This window comes from Hevea brasiliensis, chromosome 1, assembly GCF_030052815.1.
Source record: "Hevea brasiliensis isolate MT/VB/25A 57/8 chromosome 1, ASM3005281v1, whole genome shotgun sequence".
In the NCBI taxonomy this organism is placed as follows: Eukaryota; Viridiplantae; Streptophyta; class Magnoliopsida; order Malpighiales; family Euphorbiaceae; genus Hevea; species Hevea brasiliensis.
Window position 1 is genome coordinate 25,286,927 of NC_079493.1, and position 5,637 is coordinate 25,292,563.

Sequence of the window (5,637 nt, forward strand, 5' to 3'; positions counted from 1 at the left end):
GTTCGAATTCAGATTCAGATTCAGATTCAAATTTTGAAAATGAAACCATGGCTGTTAGGACTTTGAAAGAGTTGGCTGCTCCTGATCTAAACCAACAACCTTTGTGTATTCAATATCCTGCTTTAAATATTGCTTTTGAGTTGAAATCTGGACTAATCCATTTGTTGCCTAAGTTTCATGGTCTTGCAGGTGAGAATCCACATAAGCTTTTAAAAGAATTTCATGTTGTGTGTTCCAGTATGAAACCTCAAGGAGTTTCAGAGGATCAAATCAAGCTTTGAGCTTTCCCTTTCTCACTGGAAGGTGCAGCTAAGGATTGGTTGTATTACCTTCCTTCCAGATCTGTCAACTCATGGAATGAGATGGAGCATATATTTTTGAAGAAGTATTTTCCTACTTCCCGTGCTGCCAATATAAGATAAGAAATTTGTGGCATCCGACAGTACAATGGAGAGAGCTTGTATGAGTACTGGAAATGATTTAAGAAACTATGTGCAAGCTGTCCCCATCATCAAATAAGTGAGCAGCTATTGATTCAGTATTTCTATGAGGGATTTCTACGAATGGACCACAGTATGATAGATGCTGCCAGTGGAGGAGCTTTGGTTGACAAGACACTAGATGAAGCAAGGAGGCTAATTGCTAACATGGCAGCAAATTCTCAGCAGTTTGGAATGAGAATGGATCACACACCTATGAAGGTTAATGAGGTAAGTATATCTAACCTTGAGAAACAAATTTCTGATTTAACTTCTTTACCGAGGCAGTTGGCTGTAGGGAACATGCAAACTGCTAAGGTATGTGGAATTTGCTCGGGTTTGGGTCATGCTACTGACATGTGTCCTGCATTACAAGAGGATGAATCAATGCAACATGCTAATGCAGTAGGAAATTATGGACAACTACAATGCAGGTATGATCCCTTTGCTAATACTTATAATCCAGGATGGCGAGATCATCCCAATCTGAATTATGGGAATCAACCGGTGTAAAATCGATACCATCAGCAGATACCACAAGTGAATCAACCACCTCCACCTCTACCTCTGCCTCCCTCAAATCAAGGTATGCCACTTGATAAAATTGTTAAGGCTTTGGCTAACAATACACAACAGTTTCAACAGGAGACCAGAAATAGCATTCAAAACATAGAGAGGCAGATTGGTCAGTTAGCTTCATCTGTGAGCAAGCTTGAAGCTCAAGGTTCTGGAAAGCTCCCATAACAAACAGTCATGAATCCTAGAGAAAATGCGAGTGCTATAGTGTTGCAGAGTGGGAAGGAAGTTGATAATTAGACTGCACATGAGTTAATGAAAAAGAAGAAGCAAGGAGCAAAAGAGTCTGAAGTTCCTGAAGTTGAGGTACATACTGAACCTAAACTGAATAAGGTTAATAATTTTGTTCTTCCTCCATTCCCCTGCTAGTTGGCTAAGACGAAGAAAGAAGAACAAGAGAAAGAAATTTTGGAGACTTTCAGGAAGGTAGAGGTCAATATACCTTTACTGATACGATCAAACAAATCCCCAAGTATGCTAAATTCCTTAAGGAATTATGCACTACAAAGCGCAAGTTGAGAAATAATGAGAAGATCAGTATGGGGGAAAATGTATCGGCATTGATTTAGCAAAAATTACCCCCTAAGTGTAAGGATCTAGGTTCATTTTCTATTCTCTGCAAAATAAGTGATTCTAGATTTGAAAGTGCAATGGCAAATTTAGGAGCATTTATTAATATTATGTCAAATTCAGTTTTTCAAACTTTAAATTTGGGTCCTTTGAAAGAAACCAGTGTCATTATTCAGTTAGCTGATCGTTCTAATGCTTACCCATTGGGAGTAGTTGAGGATGTGTTGGTGCAGGTTAGAGAATTGATTTTTCCTGTAGATTTTTACATTCTGGATATGGATGATAGAGCTCTCTCATCAAAATTAGCTTTGATTTTGTTTGGAAGACCTTTCCTAAAAACTGCAAAGAAAAAAAATGATGTGGATGAGGGTACCTTAACTATGGAGTTTGATGGAGAGACTGTCAAATTTAATATCTTTGATGCCATGAAGTATCCTGCTGATGATCAATCTGTCTTTTCTATTAATGTTATTGATACATTTGTGCATGATGTTTTTAAGGATGAGTTAGAAAGAAAATTACAATTGCATGAATTAGAGGAAATTCGCCTTAAGGCTATTGAGAATTCTATGATCTATAAAGAAAAGACAAAGGCATTCCATGACAAACTAAGGAAGCAGTTTGTGATTGGGCAAAAAGTTTTATTGTATAATTCCATATTGAAGCTGATGCCTGGTAAGTTGCATTCTCATTGGATTGGACCCTTTGTTGTTACTAATGTGTTTCCTTATGGTGCAGTTGAAATTCAAAGTTTAGGAACTAACAAAGTTTTCAAGGTCAACGGTCATGAACTCAAGCCATTTTATGAGGGGTTTCAGGAGCATGCAGTGGATTAATGAGCTTTGTCATGTCGAGCTAACGATGATAAACAAAAGCGCTTTTTGGGAGGTAACCCATGGGTGGCTTGTTAGCCACAATCAAATTTGTTTTCTTTTCCTTATTTTATTTTATTTTCTAACATTTTTTTTTTTCTTTTCTTTTGTATTTGGGCTTTATATTGGGGACAATGTAAGTTTTAAGTGTGGGTGTAACACCCTAGGCAAATCCCACATCGACAAAACACGGGAGAGATGCTGGGTTTATAAGTTGATGGTTCGTAACTCCTAGTGACGCGTTTTAAAACCGTGAGGGCTTCGGCCCAGAGCGGACAATATCACTAGTGGGCCGGGCCATTACATTTGTGGTATCAGAGCCGCTCCGCGTGCAACCTTGAACGATGGTGGGGCCCGGCCCACTAGTGATATTGTCCGCTCTGGGCTGAAGCCCTCACGGTTTTAAAACGCGTCACTAGGAGTTACGAACCATCAACTTATAAACCCAGCATCTCTCCCGTGTTTTGTCGATGTGGGATTTGCCTAGGGTGTTACAATCCACCCCCCTTGTGGGACTCAGCGTCCTCGCTGAGGTTTGCCCCACCATCGTTCAAGGTTGCACGCGGAGCGGCTCTGATATCACAAATGTAACGGCCCAGCCCACTAGTGATATTGTCCGCTCTGGGCTGAAGCCCTCACGATTTTAAAACGCGTCAATAGGGGTTAGGAACTATCAACTTATGAACCCAGCATCTCTCCCATGTTTTGTCGATGTGGGATTTGCCTAGGGTGTTACAGTGGGGGAGGAGAAATTTATTGCTGCAATCTTTTAAATTGTTTAAAAAATAATAATAAAAAATAATAAAATAAAATAAAATAAAATTTATTCTCATAAACTTGATTCATGATTCTATATTAACTCTCGGAGAGAAGTGCTTTGTCCTTGAAATGACTTTTCTATTTTAGATTGAATTTTTGAAATTTTAAATAAGGTAATAGTAACTTTAATGATGGATTTTCCCTCTTCTCCATACCATAAAGCAATTTTTTGTCCTGCATAAATCATTTAGGCTTGATTTAATGGTGAAATGATTAGTTATGTGTGCTTTAAACTAGTGTCATGCATATTTCAGAACTTTGTTTAATCTATCAGGGCACTTTATAATATGTAGATACATAAATTGGGGGAAATAAAAGATTGAACTTGAAAATTGCTCCGCTATTTTAGTTAAGCAAACTAACCAGGGGTCTTCATGAAACCCATGTCGATTCTTAGGCTAAAAGATAGCTAGGATATGAGCAAGTTACTTTTCTGAAGGTAACGGTTGAAATAAAAAAAAAAAAAACTGTGACAAGAGAGAAGTACCAATTTCAAATATAAAAAAAAGGCATTTCTATCTCCCCTAAGATTTGCAAAGAGCTATAATTGTTGTGCCTTGATAAATTAGCCATGTGTTTTGGTGTGTAGTGATTTAAAATTTTATGGAACTTTAATTGTGTGAGCTTAATTGAGTTCAAGCCTTTTGTTTTGTGTTGGAAAATTATTGATATATTGGTATGGTGTTGATGGAATTTATTGTGATGGTTATTACCTTACTTGCCTCTTCTTTCGAACTTTTAATCTTTTGCTAGAGAATGTTGTGATAGAGTGAAGTTAAGAAACTTCTAAGTGGAGTTGATTGAGAGTTTAAGTCATGCTTGAGGACAAGCATGGAATAAGTGTGAGGGAATTTGATAAGTGCATAATTTATTAATTTTACTCCCATCACATTTAGTGTTTCTAGTGTATTTTTATGCATAATTCAGTTGATTAAAGTATATTTATCATTTAGGCATATTTTTATATAGTTATTGGAATAATTGTGTTAAATGGAGAAATTTTTAGCATTTGACCTTTGCTGTATTTTTCAGGTGTTTCTAAAGTTATGAGTCTCCAAATTGAGTGCTGTTTAATTCATTGAAAAGCTAAGATAGAACACTACAAATGATAAAGAGGGACCAAAGCCCAAATCGGTCTCCAAGATTGACAAAATGAGTTATGGATCTATTGCAAAATCCCAGACTTGATGTGTCATGACCAGTTTCAGTATTTATTTTGTATCTGGAGTTTCAGATGTCCAAATGAAGCAAGCCCAAGCCCAATCCCAATTGAACCTTAAGAGCCACCTCTACAACTTCTATGAAGGGCTGGAAGATAGATAAGGCCATTTTAATTGTCAAAAACGGCAATGAAGTCATCACTATAGGCTGGACCGTCTGTCTGAACCAGTCCCAGTTTTTGGGCCAAAACTTGAGCTGTAGACCTCAGACTTGGGCAAATGAGTACCTGTTGGAAAGCTAAGAAATAAGGCTACAAAATTCCTGAAGAGGGCAGAGACAGATTCAGAAAGGAAGTCACTAAAAATCAGCCTTAATTTCATAGACGTGAATGCAGGCTGAAAATCTATCTTTTGAATTTCAAAACTTTTCCTAGTTTGGTTCCTATCTTTGGGATTAAGTTTTTTATTATAAATACGTCTTTGGGAAGCAGCTAAAACACAACCATTCAGCAGCCTCTCGACCTCAAAAACACCTTCATTCTCCATTCTTTTTTTTTTTAGATTTCTTCTTTAATTTTTTTGTAAGCCATGAACATGAGTGGCTAAGTTTTTAATTCAGTTCAAGGGATTCAAGTTCTTTTGCTTGATTTGTAAGACTAGGTTTTTAATTTAATTTATGTCTTTTGAATATCTATTGTTTTCTGATTTCATTGTCTTTGATCTATTGAATGATTTACTAAAAAGGCATATTAGTTAATTGTTTGATGTGATCAATTGCTAGTTCATCTTCATAATTCGTAATTGTTGTGTAAGACTGAACATGAGTAGCAATTAGGTTTTATTGATTATGATCCCAGTTTTTGATAATAACCTAAGGAAACAATAGGGTGAATTAAATGATTTATGCTTCATAAATTATTATTTAGGTTAACTACTTCCCATTCTTAAAGCAGTTATTAATTTGATGAGGATTGTTTAATACCAATTCAGTTAATAATTAGAGTCAATAAGAGTACTAGGCTCCAATTGATGAGTATAGGGAAGTCAGGAGTTTACCTCGTTTGGTAAATCTACGTTAAGTATTCAATAAGAGATAATTGTATTTCTTTTGTCTATGATCGAATCAATGCATTGGAATGCGAATTACCTTGGACTGAAGTT

The 5,637-nt window shown here is 36.5% G+C and overlaps 1 non-coding gene across 1 annotated transcript; it reads right to left on the reverse strand.

Moving 5' to 3' along the window:
* Window positions 1-410: 410 nt before the first annotated feature.
* Window positions 411-517, reverse strand: LOC131169778 (small nucleolar RNA R71). Its single transcript, XR_009140686.1, has one exon. It is a non-coding gene; the product is annotated as a small nucleolar RNA R71 (small nucleolar RNA).
* Window positions 518-5,637: the final 5,120 nt, after the last annotated feature.